We start from the raw sequence: 7,807 nt of genomic DNA on the forward strand, positions 1-7,807 counted from the left end.
AGGTGGGGTCTCGCTCTTGCTCAGGCTGGTCTCGAACTCCTGAGCTCAAACGATCCGCCCACCTCGGCCTCCCAGAGTGCTAGGATTACAGGCATGAGCCACCGCGCCCGGCCAGACGTATATCCTTTCTATACCTAATTTGGTGACAGTTTTTATCATCAAAGGATGTTGAATTTTGTTAAATGCTTTTTCTACATCTAATGAGATGATCATATGGTTTTTGTCCTTCATTCAGTTAATGTAATGTATCACATTTATTTATTAGCATATGTTAAACCATCTGTGCATCCCAGAGATAAATCCCACTTGATCATGGTGAATGATCCTTCTAATGTATTGTTGAATTTGGTATGCTAGTATTTTGTTGAGGACTTTTAAATCTGTGGTCATCAAGGGTATTGGCCTGTAATATTCTTTTCTTGTTACCGTTTTCTGACTTTGATATCACAGTAATCCTGGCTTCATAAAAGGAGTTTGGAAGTATTCCCTTCTCTTTGATTTTTTGGAATAGTTTTGAGAAGGGTTGGTATTAGTTCTTCTTTATTTTTTATGTTTGTTTGTTTGTTTTTGTTTTTGTCTTTTGAGACAGGGTCTTTTTCTGTTGCCCATGCCAGAGTGCAAATACTGTGCCATTATCCTAGCTCACTGCAACCTCAAATTCCTGGGCCCAAACGATCCTCTTGCCTCAGTCTCCCGAGTAGCTGGGACTACAGGCATGCATAACCACACCCGGCTATGTTCTTGCATTTTTAGTAAAGGGTCTCGCTTTTGCTCGGGCTGGTCTCAAACTCCTGACCTCAAGCAATCCTCCTGCATTGCCTTCCCAGAGTGCTAGGATTACAGGCATGAGCCACTGCACCTGGCCTAATTCTTCTTTAAATGTTTGGTAGAGGGAAGTAAAAAAAATAACAATAAAAAAAAAAAATAAATAAATAAATAAAATAAATGTTTGGTAGAATTCAGCAGTGAAGCCATCAAGTCCTGACCTTGCCATTGATGGGAGACTTACTACTGATTCAATCTCTTCACTATCAATTTGTTCAGATATTCTATTTCTTCATAAGTCAGTCTTTTTTTTTTTTTTTTTTTTTTTTGAGACAGAGTCTCACTCTGTTGCCCAGGCTAGAGTGAGTGCCGTGGCGTCAGCCTAGCTCACAGCAACCTCAAACTCCTGAGCTCAAGGGATCCTCCTGCCTCAGCCTCCCGAGTAGCTGGGACTACAGGCATGCACCACCATGCCCGGCTAATTTTTTTCTATATATATTTTTAGCTGTCCATATAATTTCTTTCTATTTTTAGTAGAGATGGGGTCTCGCTCTTGCTAAGGCTGGTCTCGAACTCCTGAGCTCAAACGATCCGCCCACCTCGGCCTCCCAGAGTGCTAGGATTACAGGCGTGAGCCACCGCGCCCGGCCTATAAGTCAGTCTTGTTAGCTAGTATGTGTCTAGGAATTTATCCATTTCTTCTAGGTTATCCAATTTCTTGGCATATAATTGTTCATAATACTCTCTTATGATTTTTTTTTTTTTGCTATAGTGTCAGTTGTAATATCTCCTCTTTCATTTCTAAGTTTATTTCTGTCTTCTCTCTTTTTTCTTTGCCTAGCTAAAGCTGTGTCAATTTTATCTTATCCAAAAACGAACTTTTAATTTTGTTGATCTTTTATATTCTTTTAATCTGTTTCATTTATTTCTGCTCTGATCTTTATTATTTCCATCCTTTTGCTAACTTTGTGCTTGGTTCTTTTCCTAGTTCCCTGAGGTATAACATTACATTGTTTGAGACCTTTCTTTTTTGATGTAGGCATTTATTGCTATAAACTGCCCTCTTAGAAATGCATTTGCTGTATCCCATAAGTTTTGGTATGTTCTGTTTCCATTTTTGTTTGTCTCAAGATATTTTTTTAACTACTCTTTATTTAAATTTCTTCTTTGACCCATTGATTGTTTAGGAGCATGTTGTTTAATTTCCATATATTTGTGAATTTTTTGAAATTTCTTTTGTTATTGATTTCTAATTTCATACCATTATGGTTGGAAAAAATACTTGATATAATTTTAGTCTTACTGAGGCTTGTTCTCTTCCCTAACATGATGTATCCTGGAAGACTGTATTCTCTTGCTGTTGGGTGGAATGTTCTGTATATGTCTTTTAGGTACATTTGGTCTAAAGTGTTGTTCAAGTCCAATGTTTCCTTATTATTTTCTTATTACACATGGTTGAAAGTGGGGCATTGGAGTTCTCTACTATTATTGTATGGCAATCTGTCTCTTCCTTCAGATCCTTTAATATTTGTTTTATATATTTAGCTCCTCTGATGTTAGTTGCATATATTTACAATAGATATGTCCTCTTGATGAATTGACCTTTTTAATCATTATATAATGTCCTCTTTTGAGTCTTTTTACAGTTTTTGACTTAAAATCTATTTTACCCCTACCTCTGCTCTTTTGTTTCTGTTTGCATGACATACCTGTTTCCATTCCTTCACTTTCATTCTATGTGTGTTCTTAAAACTAAAGTTGAGTGCTTGCTTTGGCAGCACATATACTGAAATTGGAATGATGCAAAAAGAATTAGCATTGCCCCTGCACAAAGATGACATGCAAATTCAAGACATGTTCCATTAAAAAAGAAAGTAAGGTAAGTCTCTTATAAGTAGCATATAGTTAGGTGGGTGCTTTTGGGGGGGAGGTTGTTTTGCTTTTTGTTTTTAGAGACAGGGTCTCACTATGTTGCCCAGTCGGGAGTGCAGTGGCACAATCATAGCTCACTATAATCTCAAAGTACTGGGCTCAAGCAATTCTTCCCACCTCAGTCTCCCTAGTAGCTAGAACTACAGGTGCACACCACCATACCTGGCTAATTTTTTATTTAATTTTTGTAGAGATGGAATGTCACTATATTGCCCAGGCTGGTTTTGAACTCCTGGGCTCTGGACGGATGTGGTAGCTCAAATCTATAATCCCAGCACACTGGAGGCCGAGGCAGGAGGATCACTTGAGCCTAGGAGTTCGAGACCAGGCTGAGTAAGAGCAAGACCCCGTCTCTACTAAAACTAAAAAAAATAAAAATAAAAATGAACTCCTGGGCTCAAGCAATCCTCCCACCTTGGCCTCTCAAAGTGCTGGGGTTACAAGTATGAGCCACAACACCCAGACAGGTCTCCCTTTTTTATCCATTCAGTCACCATATCTTTTTATTGGAGAAATTAATTCATTTACATTCAGGGTAATTATTGATAGGTAAGGAATGAATGTCGCCATTTTGTTTGTTATTTTCTGGTTGTTTTGTAGATACTGTTTCCTTCTTCCTCTCTTGCTGTCTTCCTTCGTGGTTTGATGGTTTTCTATAGTGTTATGAATCCTCTCTATTTTTGTTTTCTGCTTCTACTATAGATTTTTGCTTTATGGCTACCATGATGCCTGCATGTTAAAATATGTTTGTGAGTGGTCCAGGTGGACTATTCTAGAACAAAGGTATTAATTACATTCTTCCAAAATTAAGCAATCTTCCCAAGTCCTTAAATTCAGAACTCATCCTGAAGCAAAGCTTGTTTAGGTGAGGAAATAGGAGATTTTTTGTTGCACAGATGTGATTATAAATAGCCCAATTATACCCTGTATCTCCATGATGTTAGCAAATATCACTGAAAACTAGTTCTCTGCTTATCTACATATGGACAGCAATAAAAATTGTTTTTAAGAAATAAGAATAATGATAGTGATCATTATGTAAATATTTGAATCTTTAAATGAGTGACTTTAAAAGTAACCCTGGAGAAAATTTTAGGGAATAATGCTGATGCAGATGTTTTTCCCAAAAGACCACTCTAGATGTTGTGGGTGATTCAGTTAAGAAGGATTTTTGCTATTATTTACAATAAAACTTCAAAGCAAGGCAGGTTTGGAAATTTCAAAGTAGACATTGGCAGGTGTTGGGAGGAGGAATCCAGGGCCTAAGGAGAGTGAGTGGGGTTGCAGTCTCTAGAGGTGTTTTAGCAAAGCCCTAGGTATTCAGCCCAATCCATTCAAATAAAATGAGAGGCCAGCAGACAAGCTCATAATAATAGTGCTTTGTTTTTTTTTTTTTTTTTTTTTTTTTTTTGAGACAGAGTCTCACTCTGTTGCCCAGGCTAGAGTGAGTGCCGTGGCGTCAGCCTAGCTCACAGCAACCTCAAACTCCTGAGCTCAAGCGATCCTCCTGTCTCAGCCTCCCGAGTAGCTGGGACTACAGGCATGCGCCACCATGCCCGGCTAATTTTTTCTATATATATTTTTAGCTGTCCATATAATTTCTTTCTATTTTTAGTAGAGGTGGGGTCTCGCTCTTGCTCAGGCTGGTCTCGAACTCCTGAGCTCAAACGATCCGCCCACCTCGGCCTCCCAGAGTGCTAGGATTACAGGCGTGAGCCACCGCGCCCGGCCTAATAGTGCTTTGTTAATCTAGTTACTAAGCACTTTTAAAAATCTGTTAGCCACTTGCAGAAGGCAACACACCTCCGTGGCTCAGCTCCATTTTGTGCAGACAGCAGAGGACCCAATATTTACAAAGACAAATGGTCTCTGTTTATCTAAGCATAATTTGCTTTACAAAAAGTTGAGCTAGGTGTCTAAGTTGACCAGCTTTAATTCATGCCAATTTGTCTAGATAATTCTTCAGTGAAAAGACTTTTAATGTATTTGTTTAAGGCTGAAATCAAACATTTTGGGCATCCTGAAAACAAGCAAATGAGAAAAAGAATGTAAGGCTTGTCCAAGTACGGTGGTGATTACAATTTATCGATCACAACCAGTTACAGATTTCTTTGTTCCTGCTCCACTCCCACTGCTTCACCTGATTAGCCGGAAAAAAAAAAAAAAAATTAAGAGGCGTAGGTGCAGCCAGGCGCAGTGGCTCACGCCTGTAATCCTAGCACTCTAGGGGGCTGAGGCGGGTGGATTGTTTGAGCTCAGGAGTTCGAGACCAGCCTGAGCAAGAGCAAGACCCCGTCTCTACTAAAAATAGAAAGAAATTATATGGACAGCTAAAAAAAAATATATAGATAGATAGATAGATAGATAGAAAAATTAGCCGGGCATGGTGGTGCATGCCTGTAGTCCCAGCTACTGGGGAGGCTGAGGCAGGAGGATCGCTTGAGCCCAGGAGTTTGAGGTTGCTGTGAGCTAGGCTGATGCCACTGCACTCTAGCCCGGGCAACAGAGTGAGACTCTGTCTCAAAAAATAAAAATAAAATAAAATAAAATCAACAAAAAAAGAGGCTTAGGTCCATGACATAGTCTTGTTCACAACTATTAGTAATTTAACTTTGACCTTATTTAAGTTACTGAAGACAAAAGTCATATTTTGACAATCCAAACTTCAACCAATTCAAGTGAGAAACAACCTTATTGATTTTAGTTATCATTAATAGTTACACAGTGGTAAGACAGTGAGACCCCATCTCTACAAAAAATAAAAAAATCAGCCAGGCATGGTGATGCAGGCATGCGTAACCAGCACAAAAGTTCATAAATGAAACATCCAAGTCTGTACTGAATCTTTTACCCTTATTTAACATGAAAATTATCAAAGCAAGTAGTGGCTGAGTATAGTAGCTCATGCCTGTAATTCCAGCACTGTGAGAGGCTGAGGCAGGAGCATTGCTGGAGAACGAGTTTGAGACCAGCCTGGGTAACATAGTGAGACCCCATCCCTACAAAAAATTTAAAAAATTAGCCAGGCATGGTGATGAATGCCTGTAAATCTAGGTACTCAGGAGACTAAAGTGGGAGGATTGCTTGAGTCTAGGAGTTCAAGTTTACGGTGAACTATGATCACACCACTGCACTTTAGCCTGGGCAACAGAGCAAGACCCTATCTCTAAAAAATAAATAAATAATAAAAGAAAATAGTATGTATAGTTTCTAAAGAAGGATATTTTTAAAAAATCAGATATCTATATGGTCGATGAATATATACTTCCATTTAGCTGATGTATATAACTTCTAGAGAATTTTTAGCTGCTTGGCATTGTCATACCTTCTGGTGGGAAAAATCAAACTCCATTAGGTATATGAGAATGTTACGAGACAATATTTATGAAATAGTTTGAACTGATCTTATAAAATGTCCTAGAAACAACATTTCTGCAAGTGGGCTAGTGGGCTTGAAGGCCTGGATGTGCCAGTGTGTGGGGGATACACGCGTAAGTGTGGGTCATGTGTGAAACAGACTAAAATCTGAAGACTAAGGTGTCTCCTCTGTTGTATGTTTGCTGATTGACTTCTGTACTAATCGTTTTTTCTTCTTTTAAAGACAGGGTCTCCCTAGGTTGCCAGGCTGGTCTTGAACTCCTGGCCTCAAGCAGTCCTCCCCTCCTGACCTTCCTAAGGCCCCCACACCCGGCCTCTAATCCTTTTATTCTTCTATCAAATATGTGAAACTATAATAAAGTTCTTTATGAAAACAATTAGAATTTAATATTTTTTAAATGCAATTTATTCCAACTAATGTAGGTCATTAGTGACCTCGTGACCAACTACAGCCTATTCTATTTCTTGCTAATTTCATTCACAACAAACAATAAACACAGATTATTCATAACTTAGGTCTGAAGGGAAAATGTCTGTACTATATATGCTAAGTGTAAGAAAAATAAGAAGCCAAGTGTTGTTCCTAAACAGTGAATTCAATTCTGTAGGATTAAGGTCTGGAAGATTACCGAGATGTTAGAATGATTGGTGGTTTACCTAAATCCTAATACATGGAGGAGTCTGAAAAATTCAAAAGAAAATACATGAGGCTGGGTTCGACTTCATCCGCAAAGAGAACTTCCCTCACTGTAAAGCTATCAATCACTCTCAGGGAATAGAAAGCCCCAATTCAAGCCTAGAAGTCATTTCTTTGTTCATATTATGGGATGGTGAGTCAACTCTGTCTCAGTGCAGAAACACAGGTACAGTAGAGTGAGACGGAGATGGGGAGATAACCATTAGCAAAAAATCTCTTTTCTAAAGTAAGAGAAATACTCTGCAGTGATTTTCACTGAAATGTATAGAACATACCTCTAAATACTGGCCATTATACAGAAAGCTCAGGCACATCTCATTCTTCTATTAGATGGCATCTTACTTTTTCATGACCTGTGGTTTTCCTAATGAATGCTGAAAGAGAATAAAGCAGTCTTGTGGAATGTAGCTTCAGGTTTAAGTAATCACTGCTCTCCTTGTTTTACTGCATTTTGGTGAGCACCAACATTCTAATTACAGTCCAGCATCTCTTGTTTAGCAGGCAATGCCAATCATACCCCATTACATACCGCTGTGGAGTAAGGCCCCGTTAGGGGCTGCTGCAATCAACACCCAATTTTCCACTCACACCCCATCCACGTCAGCGCCCTAGTCTCCGGAGTTAAGAGCAGCTGTACTCACTGTACTTATTAACCCAGCCGCCCTTGATATTTGTTCCTTTTTTTAGTTTTTGGGTTTTTTGTTTTTTGGTTTTTTGGGTTTTTTTTTGTTTTTTTTTTTTTTTGCCTAATATCACAAATTCTCTACAAAGGGAAAGAGTTTCAGCCTGTGATTTTTTAAAAAATTGATTACTCCAGCTGTTTCTTATGCAGAATCTGCACTTCCATCTAAAATACTGCTCTTGGGGCGGTGGCTCATGCCTGTAGTCCTAGCACTCTGGGAGGCTGAGGAAGGAGGATCACTCGAGGACAGGAGTTCGAGACCAGCTTGAGCAAGAGCGAGACCCCGTCTCTACTAAAAATAGAAAGAAATTATCTGGCCAACTAAAAATATATATAGAAAATATTAGCCAGGC

The 7,807-nt window shown here is 39.0% G+C and overlaps 1 non-coding gene across 1 annotated transcript; it reads left to right on the forward strand.

The window, feature by feature from the left end:
• Positions 1 to 2,527: 2,527 nt before the first annotated feature.
• Positions 2,528 to 2,634, forward strand: LOC138382078 (U6 spliceosomal RNA). The gene has a single exon (XR_011233251.1). It is a non-coding gene; the product is annotated as a U6 spliceosomal RNA (small nuclear RNA).
• The last annotated feature ends 5,173 nt before the right edge of the window (positions 2,635 to 7,807 follow it).

The sequence above is a fragment of the Eulemur rufifrons genome, chromosome 3 (assembly GCF_041146395.1).
Source record: "Eulemur rufifrons isolate Redbay chromosome 3, OSU_ERuf_1, whole genome shotgun sequence".
NCBI lineage: Eukaryota > Metazoa > Chordata > Mammalia > Primates > Lemuridae > Eulemur > Eulemur rufifrons.